Source organism: Crinia signifera, chromosome 9 (assembly GCF_055691185.1).
Source record: "Crinia signifera chromosome 9, ASM5569118v1, whole genome shotgun sequence".
NCBI lineage: Eukaryota > Metazoa > Chordata > Amphibia > Anura > Myobatrachidae > Crinia > Crinia signifera.
In genome coordinates, this window is record NC_139225.1 from 48,671,958 (window position 1) to 48,686,437 (window position 14,480).

Consider the following 14,480-nt stretch of genomic DNA (forward strand, 5'->3'; position numbering starts at 1 on the left):
CCTCATACTGCAGGAGCAATTCATCTCCCTGTGCCCAGCAGATGTCAAGGAATGGGTCCTGGATCGAGACCCAGAGTCAACAGAGGAGGCCGCTAGCCTTGCGGACAAGTATGCTGCTACCCGGACCGCCACTACCAGGAAGAGTTGGGGACCACCGGGGCAGCCGGCCTGGAAAGAAAAGCGACCTGGAGGAGCAGTTTCATCACCCGCTCCTGCAGCAGTAAACCCCGTCCCAACGCAAGTGAAGAGGGTGGGGGGAAAGCCGGTTTGGGCCACGAGCCGCCGGTGTTATGTGTGTGATGACCCAGGGCACCTCAGTGTTAATTGCCCAGTGAAGAAGAAGCTGGCGCCCTCCCCTGCAGGGAGCCAGACAGCGAAGCTGGGGCCTGCCGTGTTGTTTGCACGAGGACCCCAGGCCGGAACCAGTGAGAATCTGCAATCGGTGGTCGTAGGAGAGCAGGTAACTGTTGGGCTGCGAGATACGGGGGCAGATTTGACTTTGGTCCATCCCACCTTAGTGAACCCAGAGAACCTTATTCCTGGAAAAACTATTGCCGTACGTGGTGTTGGGGGAACCCACTCCGAAGTAGCACTGGCCCGAGTATACTTGGACTGGGGGGTGGGCCGAGGTTTCAGGGAGGTGGGTGTGCTGCCCCATTTGCCCGCAAATGTGTTACTTGGGACTGACTTGGGCCGAATGCGTGCTACCTATGTGACTGAACCTGATGTTAACGATGCAATGTTGCCCATCTGCCCAGCTAACCCTATTCTTCCCCAGGGACCTGAGGATATAGAGGTTTTACCACTGGCCAATTGTAAGCCAGCAGGATTGGTCCCATGTGTTGTGGAAGATGCACAGGCTAATTTGCAGGTAGTGCAGGATGCCTTCCCAGGTTATGATATTGATGTTAATGATGACAATGTGATGTCTTGCACTACTGTGGGAAATGTGGTACCAAGTATAATAAGTGACCCGGTGGGTCCTGTGTGCACTGCAGACCTGTCAGATAGGGGAGGGTCGGTGTGGGCAGCTGTAGTCACTACTCGCTCCCAAAATAGGGAGAGAGTGTCCCTTGCTGCAGCTTCCCCCACAGACCCCCCTTCTTCTTCTCAGGACACAGACACCCAGCAGGAGGCCCCTGCACACCCTGAGGGCTCAATAGAAAGTGAATCTTTCAAAGCCGAATTGATAACGGATCCCTCTCTGGCGAGTCTCAGGGCTGCAGCAGCAGCTCAGGAGTCAGATGGCTCCCAGGGTACTCCCAGGCTGTACTGGGAGAATGGTTGTTTGTATAGAGAGTATGGAGTCCACAACACCCCACCAGGGCAAGTTACAGAACGTCAGCTGGTCATACCCCAAAGGTATAGGGAGGGTCTGCTTAAGGTAGCTCATGAAATTCCCCTCTCTGGACACCTTGGGGTTAAAAAGACCGGGGCTCGCCTGCATAAGTTCCACTGGCCAGGTATGATGAAAGAGGTGGACCGGTATTGTCGGACCTGCCATACCTGTCAGATAGTGGGGAAGCCTGGGGATGTGGGCAAGGCCCCCCTCATTTCTTTCCCTGTGGTATCAGAACCCTTTGAGCGGGTGGCTGTAGATATTGTAGGGCCCCTTGCAGTGCCCAGTAGCTCTGGAAAGGAGTACATTTTGACAGTGGTAGATTATGCCACCCGTTACCCCGAAGCGGTGGCCCTTTCCTCAATTAGGGCTGACAAAGTTGCGGATGCCCTTATCACCATATTCTCCCGGGTAGGGTTTCCCAAGGAGATGCTGACAGACCAGGGGCCACAGTTCATGTCCAGCCTCATGGAGAGCCTCTGCAAGAGGATGCACGTGGATCATTTGATCACATCCCCTTATCATCCCTCGGGGAACGGCCTGGTTGAAAAATTTAATGGCACCCTGAAACAAATGCTCCGCACGTTTGTAGAGTCCCAGGGAAGAGACTGGGAGCGATTCTTGCCGCACCTCCTGTTTGCATACCGAGAGGTCCCTCAAGAATCCTCTGGTTTCTCCCCCTTTGAACTCCTGTACGGGCGCCGTGTGCGCGGTCCCTTGGACTTGATCCGAGAGAACTGGGAGGGGAAGGCAGCCACCCCTGAGACCTCTGTGGTGCACTATGTCATGCAGTTCCGAGACAGGCTGCAGACCCTGACCGAGTTGGCACAGGGCAACCTCAAGGCTGCCCAAGCTAGACAAAAGCGCTGGTACGACCGGAATGCCCGGGAGCGCAAATTTGCAGTGGGGCAGAAGGTTCTGGTTCTGATCCCAATGAGACAGAACAAACTGCAAGCCGCTTGGGAAGGCCCGTACACGGTACTCCAGTGCTTGAATGATGTGAACTATGTGGTTGCCAGGGACGAGGGCAGGAAAAGACATAGGGTATATCACATCAATATGCTCAAGGCCTACCAAAGCAGGGACCCCAGCGTGCTGGCAGTTTGTAGTCTCCCAGAGGAGGAACAAGAGCCCGACCCACTATTAGATCTGACAGCGGCAGCGGCAACAGGGGGTACCCTGAACGAAGCCCAGTATGGGAAGGAGCTGACAGAGGTGCAGCGACGTCAGCTGACCGACACCCTGCACCCATACCAGGCCTGCTTCACAGGGAGGCCAGGGAAAACTCACCTAGTTACACACCAGGTAGACACGGGTAACCAAACCCCTCTGAGGCAGCCAGCATACCGAGGCACATTAGAGGTGTTACAAGCAATGAGGCGGGAGGTAGATGAAATGCTGAGCTTAGGGGTGATTCAGAAATCCTGCAGTTCTTGGGCTGCGCCCGTGGTACTGGTCCCAAAGAAATGTGGGGGCACCAGATTCTGTGTGGATTATAGAAGGTTAAACGAAGCCACAGTGTTCGATGCCTATCCCATGCCCAGAATGGACGACCTGCTGAGTCAGCTGGCTGCTGCGCGCTATGTCACCATTATGGATCTCAGCCGTGGGTACTGGCAGATCCCATTGTCACCTGAGGCCCGCGAGAGGTCCGCCTTTATCACCCCTTTCGGCTTGTATGAATTCCTCGTCATGCCCTTTGGGATGAAAAACGCTCCGGCGTCCTTCCAGCGCTTGGTTAATGGCCTGCTGGAGGGCCGGGAGGACCACGCCGTGGCGTACCTGGATGACATTGCAGTGTTCAGCCATACCTGGGAGGAGCATTTGGTCCATTTGAGTGATGTGCTACAGCAGATCGCTAGGGCTGGCCTAACTATCAAGCCAGAGAAGTGCCAGCTGGGCATGCGTGAGGTACAGTACCTGGGGCACCGGGTAGGCGGGGGCATTCTCCGTCCAGAACCAGGGAAAGTGGAAGCTATCACTGCCTGGCCCAATCCCAAAACCAAGAAGCAGGTTATGTCCTTTTTGGGGACAGCTGGGTACTATCGCAAGTTCGTGCCACAGTACAGCACAATTGCGAAGCCTCTGACCGACCTCACAAAAAAGAAGCTGCCCCACTTGGTAAACTGGACGGCGGCTTGTGAGCAAGCCTTTTGCTCATTGAAAACAGCCCTGTGTGAGGCACCTGTGCTGCAAGCCCCTGATTTCAAGCGCAGGTTCATAGTGCAAACAGATGCCTCTAACTTTGGACTGGGGGCTGTGCTCAGTCAGGTGGATGACAAAGGAGGGGAACACCCCATTATGTTCCTAAGCCGAAAGCTACTTCCTCGGGAGGTGGCCTATGCCACCATCGAAAAGGAGTGCCTTGCCATAGTCTGGGCCCTCCAGAAACTGCAGTCGTATCTATATGGTCGCGACTTTGTTATCGTGACAGATCACCACCCCTTGCGCTGGTTGTCTAGAGTCTCCGGTGACAATGGCAAGCTACTACGGTGGAGCTTAATTTTGCAACAATATAACTTCACCATTCAGCACCGACAGGGTGTACACCATGGTAACTGTGATGGACTGTCACGTCAGGGAGATGACAGCTTCCCATCCCAGCCAGGTACGGACAAGTGTCCGGGCACAGCATGAGAGGCTGTGGCCACTGCTCCCATGCTGATCTTTAAAGGGGGAGGTGTCATGATTAAGCGCCATTCTGATGCTGGAATGGGCCTAACTGTACCTACAATGTTATTGATAAGTGACCTGCATGTATCTTGTATTTTTATGAAGAAATTGTGGGTAAAAAGGTTATTTTAACAACCCCTGCCCATCTGTTTGAAACCTCAACAGGAAAGAAGAGGTTATCTCCTTCCCCCCTGCATCTATAAATCTTGTATTGAAGTCCAGGGTCTCTGGCAAATGTCTTCCCAGACCAGAGAGATGTCAGGAAAGCAATTCCCTTATAACTCTAGAAGGACACCTTATTTGAGATAAGAATTAGGAGGCCCAGGGGGGTGATTGAATGGCTACATTGCTCATCTTCAAAAGGGAAGTCAATTAGCCAGCCCCTGGTTATATCCTAGGGAAACCCCTGGACAGGGAAATTCCTGAGGTGGGGGCTGTGATTGTGTGTGTTTTGAAAATCTTAAAAGTGTGTGTCTCACAAGACATTTTGTTCATTTTCTTGGGAATGGGATAGGTCCGATACCTGTCTCTGAAATGATCCAGTATCCGGAGAGGTTTCCACTCCAAACCCCGCTTCATGCTGTGTGTCCTTGAAGTGGTTTGTTTCTTTATTCCCATTTTGTTTTATTTTGAAATTGTTTTTACGTTTGACTTACCTATTAATCATATATCTTGTAACTTATGTTTTCTGTAATATACTGTAAGCCTTGTAGTGTTTTCACTTAATTAAAAAGTCATAATTAGTTCTGGTATCTGCTGTTTTCCAGCCCAAGCCTCTGACGAATTTGCCAGGGCGCTACCCTGTAACTCATAATTTGGTGTGTCGGCAGAATCAAAGCTGTCGCGGACTAAGTCCAAAAAGCTTACTTTGATTGGTGGCAAGCAGAATCGTGGTGAAATACGCACACGCTTGGGGTACTCAGTAGAAGTGTCACGTGGCCGGGATACTCAGATTGTCGTATCTGGGGAATCGCCGACTAGGGTCGTGACACCTGCTATAGTACATTAAATGCCATTATAAGCCTCAAAATCGCATCGCATCACATGCCATACCATAACGGCATGCAATGCGATTTCACTACGTTTGCGTACGCAGTAAAATCGGGCGCCGTGCTAATACACAAGTACCAGATTTTGCTTTTCAGACCATGCAGAATCTAGGCCCAAGGTCTAAAAAAATTGCTTTTTTCATTGCCTTAAATTTCATTTATATACAAGTATGTAAAGCAGGGTACACACAATGATCTCGTTACACAACAAATAAACTATATCATTAACCATATTGTTGGAACTACCAGGCAAACAATATAGGTCATACTCACATTATTTAGCTATTTTATATTTTTTTTTTTGGGGGGGGGGGGGAATTGTTGATACACTACAGTATATACAATCAAACAGGATCATCAATGCCATATGCCTGCATTGGTTCTTATGACACTTGCATTTTAAAAAATAGGTTTTACTTGGCCACAATCCTGGGATTTTTCATATGCGCGCATCATCCTGGTAATAGCGTTTGTCTGAAAAGCTATTCCTGGGATTTTAGTCGACCTAAAATCCCGGTTCCTGCTCACCTGCCATTGACCCAGGATTTTAAAAAACCCGTGAATGTACAGGGGTTAAAATCCCAGGTGGTATGTCTGTGAAAGGGGTATTATAGATAACCACTTGCTATGCTGTGTACACACGGTGAGATTTTACATTAGATTTTGACTATATAGTAAAAATTGCATGCAGATCGTATGCAGATCGCACAGGTTTTTTACCTTGCGATCCCGATGCGCGCTCCCGTGACAGCACAAATCGAAACCCAGATAGACAGGGCAGCAATGACTATATAGGGCAAATCTAATGCAGATAGCATTAAATGTATGTAAATAGTACAGAGTTAGCAAAGATTACATAGCACTCAAATCTTAACTCAAATAGCAAGGGAATCTCACCATGGGGGTTATTCTAGTCCATTCTTTCTGACAAAATCCTTCTTAGATGGACAAAACCATGTGCACTGCGGGTGGGGCAGATGTAACTTGTGCAGAGAGAATTAGATTTGGGTGGGGTTTTACTTCAAAGTGAGATCTATATTGCAGTGTAAAAATAAAGCAGCCAGTATTTTCCCTGCACAGAAGCAAAATAACTCACTCAAATTTAATTCTCTCTGCACATGTTACATCTGCCCCCCTGCAGTGCACATGGTTTTGTCCATCTAAGAAGGATTTTGTCAGAAAGAATGAACTAGAATAAACCCCCATGTGTGCACACCATTAGTAGAACACAATACATAAACAAGATAGATCTAGATCTTACTATAGGAGACAATGCTCAGACACACTTACCTACTAGAAAAGCATACCTCCCAACTTTTGAAGTTGGGAGGTCGGGACGTTCGCGCGGCCTCGAGAAAAGGGGGCGTGGCCTCACGGGGTGACGCGAACTCCGGCCACGTCCCGTTTTCGCCGCTCGTCGGCGCTGAATAGATGCTGTGCGCATGCGCACAGCGTCTATTCTCGGCAAGCTGGGGGGGCTCCCAACTGTCCCCCCCACCACGGGACAATGGCGGCCCCGGGCGGGACGCGGGAACGTCCCCGAATATCGTGACAGTTGGGAGGTATGGAAAAGTATATGCTCAGGTTTAGCAGTGCACATTCACTTTAGCCCCAAGCACATAGGTGTTGCTATGTATATGTTAGACTAATTTGCTGCTGTGATGTCAGCTAGTGCATTTACAAATAGAATATTTTTTTTCAGTTTACACACAGTCGGCCAAATGTAATATGCCAGCCGAAAACTGAGGTTTTTTTTAAAAGGGACATACAGTATTATGTTGTGTTTAATATACATCTTCTGTTATTGAAATACTGTATATGCATACATAAACACTTTAAAGCATATGTGCATTTATGTGGTAAAACAGGTGCTCTATCACAGGACACAGAAACACACACAAAAATGTTTCTACAGTACAGTATGTGTATTTGCTTGGTGAATGTAAAACAGGTGCATTATCACAGGACACAGAAACACACAAACACTAAAATGTTTCTACAGTATGTGTATTTACTTGGTGAATGTATAACAGATGCTCTATCATAGGACACAGAAACAAACACACACACACACACACACACACACACTAAAATGCTTTCTACTTTCACACACACAAGTCCAAAGTTCCTATAAATAAACATATTCCATGCCCCTGTGGCTAGGCCTGGAATGAGGTATTATCTGGGAGAAGATGAGAATCATCAGCACATCATTATCACAGTTATGGTAGAGGGAAGGGGTGCTAGCTGTATGAAGCGAAAGGACAAATGTCTTTGGAGGGTGAAGCAGTACCCAATGGGGGGAAGGGAACATGGTCTTGTGGAGGAAAAGGGCCTACCTTGTGTTGAGCAGGGAGATGTGAGGGGATGGACAGATCAAATGCTCTCACTGCGCCTGTCTGATCTCCCCCTCCTCTATTTTCTCTCACTACACACTCCCTCCCATCTCTTCTCATCCCTGCTCATATGCCCATATGCAACCCACAGCAAAGAAGATGATTGTATTCCTCCTGATACATAACACATGCTATTGACAGTGTCAGTGTTATGCAAGATAAATAAAACATGCTATGGACAACAATTTCAGAATTATGGAAGCTGTATAATAAATGCAATGACAGAGGTATGAATGATGTGTAACATTCTATAAACAGTTATGTTTATTGACAGTATTATAATAATGGAAGATGCATAATGTAACAGACAGTGTCAGAATTATGAAAGACGTACTGTGTATGGACAGTGTTAGGATATGTATAATAAATGTTGTGGACAGGGGGCCTAATTTTGCTAATTTAAAGGAGCATAAACATGGGGCAATTTCAGCCCTGTTTCAAAGTGGTCTGACTAGATCACTTAGAAATGGAGCACGGATCGCTCCGTGTGTATGCCCCCCCAGCGATGGCGATGTGCGGTCCCACACATCGCCATCGCCCACAGGGAAAGACAGTGCATGCACTTTTTGTCTTTCCTGCTAAGATAGCAGGGTTTTGTCTATAAGCATAGACAAAAACCCGCTCAGTACAATTGCGCAGCACACATGCTTCTGCAATGTGTGCTGAGCCATCTTGCTTAAGCACCTCACTCAGCACTCCGCCTCCCGTCACCCTGGGGGGGTCTTAAAACAAAGAGCAGGTGACTGCAAGTAGAAAGCCACCGCCCAGACAGAAAGTCCTTTCACCTTGCAAATACAGCACAAAATCTGATACATTTGCAATTCCTATTACATAGAAGGGTACTTTCTACCTGAGCAAATGTGAGTAGGTCTGAGATTTCTATTAATCTGTGACTAAGATGGACTGGAAGTGGTCACCACTGACATCAGAGACTCAAAAAAAAGCCTGGGCACACCTTATTTATTTATTTACAGTTTCTTATATAGCGCAGCAAATTCCATTGCGCTTTACAATAGGAAACAGTGATAACACAAAGTGAATAGTAACAATCCAACATAGAGGTAGTTAGTCAAATCAAATATATCTTTATTATCATCAAATGCCCACATGCAGTGAACACTTAATGAAATTCAAGTATGGACAGTACAGCGTAGGAGAACAATAAAAGAAAACAACACCAGAGTACAAGATCGATGCACAAATCCAACTATTCCCGCAGTTTACAATCTGTAGGGATAATAGGAGGGCTACATAGGTATAGGATTCCATAGCATGGCAGTCCCACCAGATTGCAAGACACTCCTGATGGGATGCAATTAGACTGCTAATGGAGGTTATGTGGGGGTTCTGGAATATGATAAGCTTGCCTGAAGAGGTTAGTTTTCAGGGAATGCTTGAAAGTTTGGAGGCTGGAGGTCTGCCATTTTTTACTTCAGTTGGTTCCTGTTGAGCCCTGGGAAATTATCTTTTCACCTACTGTTTTGTGCATTATTACAAGAATATCTGCTTTAAATAAACCCTCATCTGGATTCTTCACACATGCCTCTTCAGTTAAGTTGACACTGTCTGACAAATTCTCCTGGTGTAAAGTACTGGTTCAATACAGACATACACAGATGAACTGTCTTAGAAGCCTTACACATACAGCCTGGTTTTTGAGTCAGAATACTTAATGTGCATGGAAGGGCATTCCATAAGGTGGGTGCTTCCTGAAGAAAGTCCTGCAATTGTGAATGAGAACTATAGTAGTAATTGATGTTGAACGTCTAGCTAGGAAGATCAGCCTCGCAGCTGAATTCAAAATGTATTGTAGCTATTGCAATAATCAATGTGTGAGATAATGAGTGCATGGATTTTGCAGTGTCTTGTGCAAGATTTGGACACATTTTGGATATGTTTTTTAGATGCATGTAACATGATTTAGAGATTAAATTAGGAATAAAGGACAGTCCAGAGTCAATGATGACCCCTAAGCAGCAAGCTTGTGGAGTAGGATTGATTGTTGTGTTCTCAACAGTGATAGGGATATCAGGTTGGTATCTAATCCTAGCTGTTGGGAATATAATTAATTCTGTTTTGGAAATGTTGAGTTTGAGGCAGCGCGATGAGACCCAAGATGAAATGGCATAAAGTCATTCAGAGACACGGAGCAATACTGATGGTGACAATTCCGGGGAGGATAGATAGATTTAAGTATCATCAGCGTACATATAATACTGAAAACCAAAAGAGCTGATAGTTTGCCAAGTGAGGAGGTATAGATTGAAAAACGCAGAGACCCTAAGACTGAGTCTTGTAGTACTCCAACTGACAGAGGTAGTGAAGAGGAAATAGAATCAAAGAAGCTAACACTGAAAGAGTGATTAGATAGGCAAGATGAAAGGGCTGTATTCTGAAGACCTAGAGTCTGTAGTGTTTGTATGAGAAGAGAGTGGTCAACCGTGTCAAAGACAGCTGAGAGATCTAGAAGAATAAGAAGTGAGAAGTGGCCTTTAGATTTAGCAATGGTAAGCTCCTTTACTACTTTAGTCAGTGCTGTCTATGTGGATTGCTGAGAGCGAAAGCTGAATTGAGTCCAATAAGTTGTAATCATTAAGAAAGTGTGTGAGACGAGTGTAGGCAAGTCTCTCAAGTAGCTTGGAGAGGCAAGGGAGCTGAGAGATGGGATGGTTGTTAGACAGTATAATTTTGGATTGTGGGAGGAAACCAGAGCACCCGGAGGAAACCCACGCAAGCACGGGGAGAATATACAAACTCCGCACAGTTACACCATCCGTACTGCCACATGCGTATGTGTGGAAGTATATGGGTATATGTGGAAGTACCTCGGTAAGTGCGTAAGTGAATCTAAGTATGGGGGTTTATTCTAGTTCATTCTTTCTGACAAAATCCTTCTTAGATGGACAAAACCATGTGCACTGCAGGGGGGCAGATGTAACATGTGCAGAGAGAATTAGATTTGGGTGAGTTATTTTGTTTCTGTGCAGGGAAAATACTGACTGCATGATTTTACACTTCAATATAGATCTCACTTTGAAGAAAAACCCCACCCAAATCTAATTCTCTCTGCACAAGTTACATCTGCCCCACCCGCAGTGCACATGGTTTTGTCCATCTAAGAAGGATTTTGTCAGAAAGAATGGACTAGAATAACCCCCTATATGAGGAAGCAGGGCCAGACTGGGACTAGAAATCGGCCCTGGCATTTTGAGCACACAGGCCCACCTGCAGGAGGCGGGACCCTTGCGCGGCAAAGCTACATGCCGAAAATGGGGCGTGGACTCATGGAAAGGAGATGTGGCATCACAAAAGGAGGCGTTACCCATTACACATTATGGAACAAACCGTACTGCCAGTGGCGTAACTAGATACATGTGGGCCCCATAGCAAACGTTTGTAAGGGCCCCAATTCATCACCTAATACTAAAAAATGTATATAGCGCAAGATACGTTGACAGGCAAAGTAGGCCCCTCTCAGCTCTGGGCCCCATAGCAGCTGCACCCCCTGCACCTATGGTAGTTAAGCCCTTGCGTACTGCCCATTACAGAATATGACACAATCCATTATGCTCATTACACATTATGGAACACACTGTACTGCCCATTACACATTATGGAACACACCGTACTGCCCATTACAGAATATGACACAATCCATTATGCCCATTACACATTATGGAACACACTGTACTGCCCATTACACATTATGGAACACACTGTACTGCCCATTACACATTATGGAACACACTGTACTGCCCATTACACATTATGGAACACACTATACTGCTTATTACAAAATATTGCACAATCCAGATTATGCCCATGACACATTATGGAACACACCTTTTAATAATAGCCATGAAAGTGAGTGCTTAGTATTAATGGGAACACACACATTATATTTATATATTATATTTTTTTACTTCAGTGAAACAAACAACGTTTCGGGGTAACAAACACCCCATCTTCAAGGTGTACAAAACAAAAATCAAGTGCAAGTGTCATACTTTTATATGCGGGTGTAGGTGCTGTGAAGGAAGACTGTCCTCCAGTGCTGCCCGGCGGTGTCTGACGCGGCTTCCGGTTGCGTCACTGGTGGGCATCTGGATCCATGTGGCATCTGTTGCCCAGCAACAGTGCCAGCGTCCGGGCTGTCATGACGGCCCGGGGCGGGTATCTGGGGGGCAGAGGGTGACAAATGTCAAAGTGTAAATAAATACAAATAAAAGGGTTTGTGCCTTTCCTGTACAACAAATATATTAATGGGTGAATACAAAACGAAATATGTGTGATGTGGAAAACACTGCTGCATCCCACATATTCCAGTGTAACAGCGGAATCTACATTTCTGATGACACAAACTACAGAAAGAATATTATTAGTTCATGCAAGTCGAAAAAATCTGTACACTTAAGTATTGGTCACACAGCAGTCCAGATACTGGGGTTTGCTATGAACATGCCTTTTTACTGCATTCAATTTCAAATGAAAATGTTGAAAGGCATTCTTTCATTAAGTCCTAGGGGACTAGTGGTGTTAAGGATGAAGCTCCACTTCGCTTCCTTATGAAGCAGCGCGCCTGCTCTGTCTCATCCTCTCAGACTGTCAGGAACTTGCTCTATTACCACATGTTTGAATTTGTGTAATTTATGTCCTTTTTCGGCAAACTGCCTGGCTACAGGCTGACCTGAATGTTTACCTTCCAAGGCTGTCTTGATCGCTGATCTGTGTAGGGCCATCCTCTCACGTACTGTCCTTACATTTTTGCAGACATACATGAGACGACAGGGGCAGAGAACAATGTATACGGCATGTGTTGATAAACAATTCAGTACATGGCAGATCTTCAATTTTTTATCTCCTGCGGAGTTCGAGAACTCCTTAGTTACAATCATGTGAGTACAAGTGGTGCACTTGGGGCACCTGTAACAACCTGGAGCCCTGGAAAGAAATGACGCTGTGGTTACTGCTGCAATTCTGGAGGAGATATCGCGGCATCTGATACACGCATTCAAGGACTGTCGGGCTGACACAGATCCTATATATAAGTTCCGCTGGAAGGTGGACACCTTCAAGTTCCACAGAAAACTGAAACTCAAGGAATACTTCCCCACACAGGCTGCACCAGTAATGGAAGATACCTTACCTCCAGCCATCAAAAATGTGGGCCCAAGATCAAAATTTTATCCATCATCGACGAATGCCTCGATCAAAACTTTCTACCGCTTGTTAGATTCAGCACTCCCACACCCCCTCCTCCACAGGTATTTCCAAACTTACCCAGAACTGAGAGATTAGCCCTTAAAGTCAACGCACAGATATCATTATACGCAGTGCGGACAAAGGGGGTGCAATAGTAGTCATGGATACTAGTTACTACATGAGTGACTGTTATCGGCTTTTGCAAGATAGTAACACCTATGAGAAATTAAGAGGGGATCCCACCCCTAAATTTAAGCAGACCTTGGACAACTTGTTGTCCACAGCCATGCGTGACAGCATCATCTCGGATATGGTGTGTAAGAAACTTACTACGGCCTTCCCGGTCACACCGATCTTCTACTCCATTCCTAAAATACAATTGAATTGAAACCTCCCGCAAAGCCAAACAATGGTGGGAGATAGTGAAAACAGACCCTGATCTACCCATTTTCAAAAATTCTGAAAAACTGAAATCACAAACTTTGACACGCAACCCCATAACATCAGGCCCAGCAAAACAGGATGCTATAGGTGCACCACTTGCAGCTATCTTATAACCTGCACGGAGATAGCACACCCCTTTTCAGGGAAGAAATTTAAAATCAAAGGGCCTGTGACGTGCACTACCAAATTTGTTGTATACGTGATTCAATGCCCTTGTGGGCTTAACTGCGTCAGTAAGAGCGACTGTGCCTTTAAGGTACGAATGGCACAACATCGTAGTGCCATTAGGGCTGCCTTACAGTCAGGCAAGAGTGAACAGCCGGTAGCTCGGCATTTTGTGCTTGCAAGACACAACATGGCAATGCTATGCTACAGAATTGTAGACCATGTCCCTGCTTCAATCCGCAGTGGTGATCGGTCCAAAAAATTACTCCAGTTGGAATCCCAATAGTTTCACAAACTAGACACGCTGGCCAAAAGGCCTCAACGATAATTTGGGGCTACATAATTTTTTATAACCGTCCTACAATGATGCCACATTAGCTTTTTTCCCTGTGACCCTTCCTAGGTTGATCCCGTTGCTTGCCCACTACACAGTGGGATTAGATGTGTGCTACTAACATACCATCAGTACTCGAAAAGGATCTAGGAGTCCAAATAGACAACAAACTGGGGTGTAGTGCTCAATGTAATATAGCAACAAAAAAGGCCAACAAAATTCTCGCATGTATTGAAAGGGGCATGGAAACTAGGGACTCAAAAGTAATTATGCCTCTGTACAAATCATTAGTTACACCGCACCTCGAATACGCAGTGCAGTTCCGGGCCCCACTCTATAAAAAGGACATCATAGAATTAGAAAAAATCCAAAGAAGAGCAACAAAGCTTATTAGGGGAATGGAGAATTTAAACTATGATGAAAGATTAAACAATTTGGGACTATTTACACTAGAGAAAAGACGTTTAAGGGGGGATATGCTCAACATGTATATAAATATATTAGGGGCCAATATAAGGAACTGTCAAACACCCTTTTTTCTACTAGAAAGGAATCTAGGGTGCGAGGGCACGAGTTAGATTAGAAGAAAAAAGATTTTGTTCATCTATAAGTAAAAATTTCTTTACAGTCAGACCAGTCACACTTTGGAACTCTCTTCCTGGAGAAGTGGACACCATAAATATGTTTAAAATAAGGTTGGATAAACATTTATTGGTTAAAAACATCCATGGGATCCTAAAAGACACTACCTTTTAACCTTATTGCTTGAATTTAAGCACAGACTTGTATTGTTTTATTTCACTTTAACCTCTACCTTATCTACACAGTGAAAACTGCCGATTCTATATGCTTGATCTACTGGGTCTCTCAACACAGCT

At 45.8% G+C, this 14,480-nt stretch overlaps 1 protein-coding gene across 1 annotated transcript in view; it reads right to left on the reverse strand.

Annotated features, from left to right (window-relative positions):
• The window catches only part of DRP2 (dystrophin related protein 2), a 113,641-nt gene extending 106,178 nt beyond the window's left edge, over positions 1–7,463 (reverse strand). The window contains exon 1 of the mRNA XM_083159037.1: positions 7,401–7,463. The gene's annotated coding sequence lies outside the window, so the exon portion shown is untranslated. The remainder of the gene's footprint in view (positions 1–7,400) is intronic.
• Positions 7,464–14,480: the final 7,017 nt, after the last annotated feature.